This window comes from Rhinolophus ferrumequinum, chromosome 3 (assembly GCF_004115265.2).
Source record: "Rhinolophus ferrumequinum isolate MPI-CBG mRhiFer1 chromosome 3, mRhiFer1_v1.p, whole genome shotgun sequence".
In the NCBI taxonomy this organism is placed as follows: Eukaryota; Metazoa; Chordata; class Mammalia; order Chiroptera; family Rhinolophidae; genus Rhinolophus; species Rhinolophus ferrumequinum.
Window position 1 is genome coordinate 89572622 of NC_046286.1, and position 11168 is coordinate 89583789.

The window sequence follows — 11168 nt, forward strand, 5'->3', positions numbered from 1 at the left end:
TAGGAATACCTAAATATATAAAACAACTATTGACCAACATAAAGGCAGAGACTGACAGTAACACAATCACAGTAGAGGACTTTAACACCTCACTAACACCAATGGACAGCTTCCAGACAGAAAATCAACAAGGAAACAGAGGACTTAAAGGACACACTAGACCAGATGGATGTAACTGATATTTTTAGAGCATTTCACCCAAATGTAGAAGAATATATATTCTTTTCAAGTGCACATGGAACATTTCCCAAGATAGACCACATGTTAGGCCACAAAACAAGTCTCAATACATTTAAGAAGATTGAAATCATATCAAGTGTCTTCTCTGACCACAGTGATATGAAATTCGAAATCAATTACAAGAAAAATACTGAAAAACACACAAATACATGAAGGCTAACTAGCATGCTACTAAATAATGAATGGGTCAACAATGAGATCAAGGAAGAAATCTAAAGATACATTAAGAAAAAAGAAAATGAAAACACAATGACTCAAAATCTATGGGACACAGCAAAAGCAGTCCTAATAGGGAAAGTCATAGCAATATAGGCCTAACTAAAGAAACAACAAAAATCTCAACAATCAAACTTTACAACTAAGGGAACCAGACAAAGAACAGCAAACAAAGCCCAAAGTGAGTACAAGGAAGGAAATAATAATGACCAGAGCAGAAATCAACAACGTAGAGGCTAAAAAAAATATTAAATATTAATGAAACCAAGAGCTGGTTATTTGAATAGACAAACAAAATTAACAAACCTTTAACCAGACTCATCGAGAAAAAAAGAGAGAAGACCCAAATAACTAAAATCAGAAATGAAAAAGGAAGAGTGACAAAGGACACCACAGAAATACAAAAAATGTTAAGAAAATAATATGAGCAACTATACACTAACAAATTGGACAATCTGGAAGAAATGGATAAATTCCTAGAAGCATACAATCTTCCAAGGCTGAATCAATAAGAAACAGAAAAAAATCTGACCCAACCAATTACTACTAATGAAATCAAATCAGTAGATCAACAAGTTCCCAACAAACAAAATCCTGGACCAGATGACTTCACAGGTGAAATTTACCAAACATTCAAAAAAGAATGAACACATATTCTTCTCAAACTATTCCAAAAAATTCAACAGGACGGAAGGCCCCATAGCTCATTTTACGAGGCCACCATTACTGTGATTCCAAAATCAGACAAAGACATTACAAAAACAAAAACAATAACAACAACAACAACAACAACAACAACAAAATAGCTTTCGGCCAATATCCCTAATGAACATAGATGCAAAAATCCTTAACAAAATATTAGCAAAGCAAATTCAGCAATACATTAAAAAGATCATACACCATTTTCAAGTGGGATTCATTCCTGGTATGCAAGGTTGGTTCAATACCCACAAATCAATTAATGTGATATACCACATAAACAAAATGAAAAATAAAAATCATATGGTCATGTGAATAGATGCAGAAAAAGCATTTGGCAAAATACAGCATCCATTTATGATAAAAAATTATTTGCAAAGTGTGCACAGAGGAACATATCTCAATATAATAAAGGCCGTATATAACAAATCCATAGCTAAAATACTCAAAGGGGAAAAACTAAAAGCATTGTCCTTAAGATCAGGAAGAAGACAAAGATTTCCATTTTCACGACTTTCATTCAACATAGTACTGGAAGTCCTAGCCACAGCAGTCAGATAAGAAAAGGTAATAAAACGCATCCAGAAGGGAAAGGAAGAAGTAAAACTATCATTATTTGCAGATGACATGATACTATACACAGAGAACCCCAGAGATTCCACCAAAAATCTATTAGAACTGATACATGAATTTAGTCAAGTAGCAGGATACAAAATTAATTCAGAAATCAGTTCTATTTTTATACACCTTCTTATATCATGTACAAGAATAAACTCAAAATGGATTAAAAACTTAAATGTAAGACTCAAAACTGTAACACTCTTAGAAGAAAATATAGGAAGTAAACTCTCAGACATTATCTTTAGTAATATTTTTACTGATAGATCTCCTTGGGCAAGAGAAACAAAAGAAAAATAAACAAATGGGACTACATCAAATTAAAAAGGTTTTGCACAGCAAAAGAAACCATAAACAAAATGAAAAGACATCCTACTGAATGGGAGAAGATATTTGCCAACGATACATTCCATAAGGGATTAATATCCAAAATTTATTAAAAGCTCATATATATAACTCAACACCAAAAACTAAACAATCCAATTAAAAAATGGGCAGAAGACATGAATAGACATTTCTCCAAAGAGGACATACAGATAGCCAGTAGCCATATGAAAAGATGCTCAACGTCACTGATCATCAGAAAAATTAAAATAAAAACCACAATGAGATATCATCTCACACCTGTCAGAATGGCCATTATCAATAAATCAACAAATAACAAGTGTTGGCAAGGATGTGGGGAAAAGTCAACCCTTGTGCACTCTTGGTAGGCTTGCAAATTGGTGCAACCACTATAGGAAACAGTCTGGAGTTGCCTCAAACAACTAAAACTAGAAGTACTTTATGAGCCAGCCATTCCACTCCTGGGTATTCATCCAAAGAAATCCAAAACACTCATTCAAAAAGATATATGCAGCCCTATGTTTACCACAGTGCTAGTCACAATAGCCAAGATATGGAAACAACTGAAATGCCCAATAGATGATTGGATATAGAAATTGTGGTACATTTACACAGTGAAATAGTACTCTGCCATAAGAAAAGAAAAGAAAAGAAATCTTACCATTTGCAACGACATGGATGGACCTAGAGTGTATTATCCTAAGTTAAATAAGTCAGACTGAGGAAGACATACCATATGATCTCACTTATATGTGCAATCTAAAGAACAGAATAAATGAACAAACAACACAGAAATACACTTACAGACCCAGAGAACAAACGGATGGTTGCTAGAAGGGAGGGGAGTTGGGGGATGGGTGAGAAAGGTGAAGGGATCAGGAAGTACAAATTGGTAATTACAAAACAGTCACAGGTGTGCAATACAGTATAGGGAATACAGTCAATAATATTGTAAAAGCCATGTATAGTGTCAGATGGGTACTAGACTTATTGGAAGGATCACTTCATACATTATATAAACGCTTAACCACTATGCTGCACACCTGAAACTAACATAAAATAATATTGAATGTCAATTATATTTTAAAAATATATGTGTATAGTCACAGAATGTAAAGTGTAGCATAGGGAATATAGTCAGTGTTATTGCAATAGCGATGTCCGGTGTCAGATGAGTAGTAGACTTGTTGGGCTTATCACTTTGTGAGGGATGTAAATGTCCAGTCACTATGTTGTTTTGTACACCTGAAAGTAATTTAAAAAAAAAACCTTGCACAGAAAAGTTTTAATTAAATGTAGCTGAATCTGGAATTAGTATACTTTATCCTCCTACCTGGGATGGTTCTGGAGAAGATGTATATGTGCAGAGTAGACAGGGAAAAGGAAATGGATAAGAAGTAATTTAATAGCATAGAGAACTCTAATATTCAAGTGCAATTGAAACTAAAGTTATATAGGAGCAAAATCCTCAGTCTTTTTCCTTTCTGAATTCTCCCCAAGGACCAAGTAATCTCTAGCTTATGTGGTTTTGAATGTCCATATATTTATACATTAGCTTTGAGTTATTTCCCAAACACTCTCTTTAGACTATGCTTATAAATAAAATCCTCACTTTCAGTAGATAGGAATCAACTCCTCTGAAATGTAAATTTTGGGCAATTTGCCTTATTAAAACAGAATACTGAGTCTGTGTGTCTATGTAGCAAAGGAAACAGGACCTCTCTCTTCCTTCCCACTCCTCCCCTTCCCCTCTCCTCCCTTCCAGTCCCTTCTCCTTCTTACCTAACTACTTCCTTCTTTCCTTGTTTCCTTCTTCCTTCCTTCCTTTCTTTCTTCCTTCCTTCCTGTCATGTTGCTTTCTGGATGTGGGTGGAAATTATAAAAGAGTTGACCGGAAAAACACAGTATTTTAATATTTTGGCTTTCAAAATATTTGTGAAATCTTCATTCACAAGCCAGACTTCAATGGGAACATTGCTTGATTTCCATGGTGACGTGGGAATCACCTGATTATAAAACCCTCCTCTTCCTCTGTTATCCATCCTTCATTTCATTTCTCTAAAACAAGAATGCTTTCTTTTCATTCCTAAATTCTTCTTTTTATTTATCTCCTTAAGTCCTTTATTTTTGCATAGAAATGAGGAGATGTTTTACTGTTCCTATCAGTGTCACTTGCCAGGGTGCTGATTTATCATATATTATACTAGAAAGAAATAAAAGACTAATTTATATTCATGAAGTCCTCATTTGTGCTTTCTAAACAGACAAAATACAATCTGTCTAACCTCTCCACAACATTCCAGAGGCCTGTCATTTTGTGACATTTTCTTTCCAACGTAAGTAGGAGTATGAAAAGTAAAAATATCACAAATAAAATCAAACTGAATATTTTTCAGAGAAGTAAAAATTAGAAGGAATCACTAAGTGATGTTTTAATTCTTAAACTTAATTCTTAAATAGCCAAGATATGGAAACAACTGAAATGCCCAACAGATGATTGGATAAAGAAATTGTGGTACATTTATACAGTAAATGAAACAGAAACTTTGGCCTAAAATTTGAGGATTATCACAATATATCTCTTATGTGGAAATAAATATCTGCATTGACAAAAGAACAAACAAAAACCAAAAGACACCGGAAATAACTGGACATGCTCCGCTAAAGAAACCTGTCAAAAAGCCTGACCTATGTAATTAAAATATGCCAAATCTTTTTTTATCTCTCTTTTTAAAATATCCTGTTAATTTTGACTATATCACACATCTCAACCAAACCAAAAAAAAAAAAGATATATATATATATATATATATATATATATATATATATATCTTTTCAAGGTTTCATTCTTTTAATTAATGCCATAATATTGAAAACCTCCCAGTGAAGCCCGACAGGATCAACTAGTTTAAAAATAACTTACGTAGAAGCTTCCCCACGTTCCTAGACTTGGCTAGGTTCCCCTTTTATGTTCTTTTGCAGCAACTCTGTATTTTCCCTTCATCGAACTTTTCACGATTGCAATGTAGGCAACTACTTTGCAAATATTGGTTTCATGGCTTCTCATCATTACACTAAAGCTCCATGATGAATATGCTGCAGTGGTCCTGTCCCCCACCGCATAGCTGGGACTGAACACAAGACCTCTCTGAGATATATATATATATATATATATATGTGTGTGTGTGTGTATATATACACATATATCTATATATAGATATATATGTGTGTGTATATATATATCTCAGAGAGATCTTGTGTTCTCTACATATATATATATATATGTATATCTTGAGGTCTTGTATACACACACACACACACACATATACACATATATATGTATATGTATATATGTATACACATATATATGTATATACATATATATATGTGTGTGTGTGTGTGTATGTGTGTGTGTGTGTATATATATATATGGCAGGGGTGCCAAAATATGTATACACATTTTAAGAAAGGAAAACTGTATTAAAATTGTAATACTCAAGATATACTGATAACAAAAGATGAACACAAGTCACGTTTGACTTCTGCAATGACAAGAGGTGCTCAAAGTGGTAACCATCAGCGTCCAGACACTTCTGATTATGGTGAACTACTGCCTGAGCAACATTGACCAACCTGTCCACTTGTATACATTTTTTGGCACCTCCAGTATATATACTGTACTTGTTCAGAAAACATATTGCTTAATGAGTTGTGATTTTCACGATCATCTTTAATGAATTTAAAACATTTAAAGTTTCCATAAGAACAGAGGGATGGCTCCCTTTGAAGGGATTTGGCTTTGGGGTAAACCTACTAGGCTGGTCCAGTGCATCACAGCTTCTGATTCTATCAAGGGCCTGGGGATGAGTGTTCCATTGTATTTGCAATTATATCCTGAAAATAAAAACAGTGAGTAATGTGTAGCCAAAGTAATTGTGTGATGAGGCCACAATTAGATTTGCACTGTGACTAAGCTCATTCTTCTTCCAGCAGAATTTGAAAGCCGAGGAAAATAAAAATGCTATCTACAATGGAGATGAGAGAATCATCGATGAGCTGTATGGACTTAGGAAGCTTCAGAGTTGGAATCTGATACTAAACGATCTCCTGTCTCAGCAGGACAGAACCAAAAAACTGAAATAGGGTAAGAAACATTTTTTGAAGGGTGAGCTCAGAAAACAACCTGTTGGTAAAAATACCAAGAGTGGCTAATGAGTGTGGTCTTTTGGGGTGTTGAATGCTGGCTCTTTTAAAATATGGCAATAAAAACCTGATGATCAGGCAAATCTGGGTTTATTATTCACAAAGTCAAGGAGAAGGGAGGGCAAAGTCAGGATATTTTTGAGGCTTTGGGACTGGTTTAAGGGTTAAGATTGGGTAAGAATCATGACATACTAATAACCAATGATGCAGTCGCCATGGGAGTACATATATCCAAGGTATGGAAACAACCTGTTGTCTGTCAGTGGATGACTAGATCAAGAAAATGTTACATATATGGATATATTATTCAGTCTTAAAACCGAAGCAAACTCTTGCCATTTGTGACGACATGGATGGAACTTGAGGGCATATATTAAGTAAAATGAGCCAGACAGAGAAAGACCAATACTGCATGGTACAACTTATACGTAGAATCGAACAAAAAAAAAACAAAACAAAACTGAACTCATAAAAACAGAGTAGAAAAGAAGTTGCGAGGGGCTGAGGGAGTGGGAGAAATTGGAAGAGGCTGGTGAAAGGGTACCCAATTTCAGAGGAATAACGTCTGAGGATCTACTACTATATAACCTGATGACTACAGTTGATAACACTATACTGTGTGATTGAAATTTGGTAAGAGAATAGAACTTAAATATTGTCACCAAAAAAACGGGGGAGGGATAAATATGTAAAATGATGAATGTGCTAATTAACTTAACGGGGGAGTCCTTTCACAATGCATGCCTATATCAAATCTCGTTGTATACTTTAAATACCTTATAACTTCCTTTGTCAATTACACTTCAATAAAGCTGAAAGAAATAAAATAAAATTGGTGGATACGGCAAGGCAAGAGTTTTATGGTGAAGTTTCCAAGAGTCTTGAAGAGTAAATAGTCATTCGATGCTATCTAGTGAAAATCTGGACAGTCTGATATTTGGTGAAATGGGATTTTGGAGAAGTTTTCAAAATGAATAATGAAATTATCTGCAACTTTGATCTTCGTGGGCCGGAGTTTCTTGGCATAGTAAAGTCCCGTTGATGAAAGCAGTGGAATAGTTAGGTCCTGTTAAAAGTCAACGGTGACCTGTATGAGTGTGGATAATTTCAGGCCTTTGTAATCTTCTTGCTCTAAAGCATTCTTCTGTTTTAGCAAACGGAGACCCCTTGGAGGAGGACTGGGGAAATAATGGTTACCTCGGTGTAGAATTGTAAGTCAGCAGTAGGAAAGAGGTGTGATGTCTTTCAACCTACCTACTCCATCATGCACAAAACTTATTCCTTAATCTCTACTTCAGAGTGGCCCTTCGAGCTCATGAATTTAAATTCATTCATTCCCAGATTTCTAATGAAATAAATATAAAAGAATAAATAGGTACTAGAGCAAGAAAGGAGGGAAAATTGCAGATTCTACTTGTTTAATTCATGTACTTAAGGACTTCCAGAAATATTTGGTGGGTGAAATTATTTATAGTGGGAACAGATAACATAAATTTATAAGGTTAGTTATTAATGCATTATGCGTAGTAATATATATATATTTGCATGCAGTATAATATTTCTGATAGGTATGTGGGAAAATGCTATTCAGCAGACCAGCTATAATTTGTTTTGTCTTATTATATGCTTGGTTAAAAATAGCCATTCTTATAATCAAATGAATACCAGATGAAGTGAATATTGTGATTAAATTTTAAAACATTAAAAAATGTTTCTAATGAAATGTGTTGGGGAAAAAAATATTACAACTTGGCAAAACACATTAAAATGCTAAGCAGAATTCTAACAAAGAAAGTCAGTATGCGATGGCCCCTCCATGGAATGGAAGGCTGACCTGGCTGAGGAGACAAGAAAAACACATTAAAACTCCAGTGATTACAAAACTCCACACCAACACACGCTTAACAAATGGTCAGATTATAGCAACAGCATGGTTATTGTTTTAAGTGATTTACAGAGAAATGAATTAGCTGGGATACTGGTGCTCTAGTTCCCTTCTTTTGGCCCGTACTCAACCCCTCTTCTTCCCCCAAATGCTTCGTTCTGAGGTAATGGTGGTGAATTCATGCAAAGCAAGGTCACAATCTCAAATGTCCACCGAGAACAGGAACTCAGTATAAGACAGGGAAGTGGGGCTGAGTAAGGTTATGGGGACCGCTAAGAAATGGTGGAACCTGGTGGATTGTAGCAGCAACTGCTTAGATCTTGTTGATTGTCACCATGTAGGAATATATGCCCACTGTGCCAGAAGTTTCAACATTTCAAGATATTCTGGCAATTCAGATTTTTAAAAGTAGTTTAAAAGTACTGCTATAAGCAGTAAAGGGTGCTCTAGGCTGGGTGGAGGTTGGGGGTGGGTGGGGTCTTTTCTCAAATTAAAAGGCATCAGTGGTCTCCTGGCTGACACTATGAGAGGGGTAAGGGACAAAGTGGATATTATATTGGCAATTATATCTTTAGAATTTAGCTATTAAAAAAAGACGAGGCCCACAGGCAAAATTCAACCTGTAGATTTGTGGGATTTTAAAAAATTTTTTGACGCTTACTATATGCTTTATAAATAAAGCATAAGTGAACACAGGAGCTGAAAGTGAGGCTGGAAGAGGCTGGAATAACTTCACCTACATTATGTTACCTTGGATCTGGTGCCAGAGCCTGAACTTAACTGCATGGTACACTTTGCAGCTGTTTCATTCATTCGTTACATACTTATTGACACTTGCCATGTGCCAGATACCATGCTAGACATTCGTCCATAAATTAATTAGCTTATTATATCACTAAATAATTAATTCAAGAAATATCTACTGAGCATCTACTATTGTCCGGGCCATGGGGTAGTGGCTAGTAAGAGAGAGGGCTCAGCTTCCAGGGAATCAGGAGCCGGGAATTCTTGGCTTCTCTGCTGTCATTCATATCCAGAAGATGGCTTGAAAATATTGTTTTTTTATGGGTAAATAGAGCATCATAGAGATTGTGTGTGTCTGTGTCTGTGTCTGTGTGTGTGTGTATATTCCTGTGGAAATGCTGTCTGCACAGGTCGCAGTAGCTCAGGGGGAGAAGCACTCTGTCTGAGCTAGGCTGACAGCTGTAGTTCTGTGGTCTGAGAGGACAAGAGCACTTCCCTGTTACAAGCACCCAGGCTTCCCACAGTGACCTCTGTGCTTGGCAGCAGGACTCAGACGCACTTCTTCTAGAAACTGGGTCTTGCTAGTGAAGACAACCCCATGTGAGACTGCCTGTCGAAGCCTGCCCCCATGCAGCTCTCCTGTATCATTGCCTAGAAAACAACCTGCATGCCCCACAGGAGACCTGCCCTTTGTGTGTGCAGACAATGGCTAAGGGGGCATGGGGGTCAGAAACACAAATATTTCTAAAATTATAGAGGTTGCCCTACATCACATCCATTGACAAATAATTCGTTTTTTAAGGTAAAAGCTAGGGCTGGAGGAGAACTGGGAGTCTCCTGATAGCTCTCTGTTGCTTTTTTGGATTCACACCTTTTTATAAATGGTGCAATGATACTGAAGACATAAGGGGACTCTGATGCAGACTGTGTGATTTTTTTTTTCTTTTTCTTTCTTTCTCAGGTTCCTTAGCATATCCATTTTTACAATGCCTAAAAAGCAAATTATTATCCAGGGAACAAATGTCAAAACTTTTACATGTATGTAAGTGGATTGGTTACTTTGGCTTCAAAATATAGACCATTTCCTATCATTGTGGTTTTCTAATATTATCTTAATTTTGAACATCATGATTGTTTAGCGTGCAGTACTTAAACTGAAAACTCGTTAAGAATTGGAACTGGCTAATTCAGTCCTGCATCTCTCCAATATTGGCATATGGTGGACACTTAAGGTATATTTCTCTTTCTTGTTTTTTTTTTCTTTTTTATTTATTTCTTGGTCTCTTCCTCCTTGGACAGTCTTGATGACTTTGCCTTTCTCGGCCTAGAGCTGTTCTTCACAGCACTTGCAGCTTTCTTTGTCTTAGACCTGTGGGCCTGAGCCCGCTCGGCCTGAAGCTGCTCGTGAGCCTTATCTGCCTTCAGCTTGGGATGTATCCCATGAGAATCTGCTTGTTTTTGAACACTTTCAGGTATAGGCTCTGATACACGTGGCGGTCAGTCTTCTTAGATCCTTGCTCTCTTCTGAGCCGTAGGCAAAGAATTCTCATCCTCCTCATCCAGGTCACTTCCAGCCGTGGCAATACCCTTTGGCAATACCTATGCCCTGCAGGCCAAAGTGTTTTTCCAGCAGTGAGCTTGGGAATGAACAGTGACAGGCTTCCAGATGATCAGCCCATCTTGGATCAGCTTCCCAATCTGCTGACACAAGTTGGCATTAGCGATTTCATTGGTCTCATTGCGGTCCAACCAGACCTTCTTTTTGTCACAATGGAGGACACTGGACGAGGCATCCTCTGAAGCCTGAGCATGCCCGAGCTCTGGGACTGGCCTCTTCAGGGCTGCCTCCACCGCATCTGTCCCACCAGGGGCCACCGTAGCCAGCCCCATCATCCCCTCCCACCCCAGATCAACCCAGGGTGGAGACCCACGGGTCCTCCATCACTTCCTACATTTCCTGACTGTATGATAGAATGAAAAAAATGAATAAGCATGAGAGAGTATTGAGGAAGCAGGTTCAATGAACTGAGATGACATCTTGAGGTTTTCTTGGTGCAGAAGCAGGTGACAAGCTGTCTTTTGCCTCCCATGGAGGCTTCCACCCCACCACCTCTGTCTGCTCTCAGTTACTAAAGCTGAGATGTGAAGGGTACAGGGAAAAGTGAGCTGGATCCAGAATAGTAAATATTTTAATATAAGTTGAAATTAAAAGTAATTT

At 37.0% G+C, this 11168-nt stretch overlaps 1 pseudogene; it reads right to left on the reverse strand.

The window, feature by feature from the left end:
* Nucleotides 1-10219: 10219 nt before the first annotated feature.
* Nucleotides 10220-10840, reverse strand: LOC117020704 (60S ribosomal protein L19-like; annotated as a pseudogene).
* Between the last annotated feature and the right edge of the window lie 328 nt (nucleotides 10841-11168).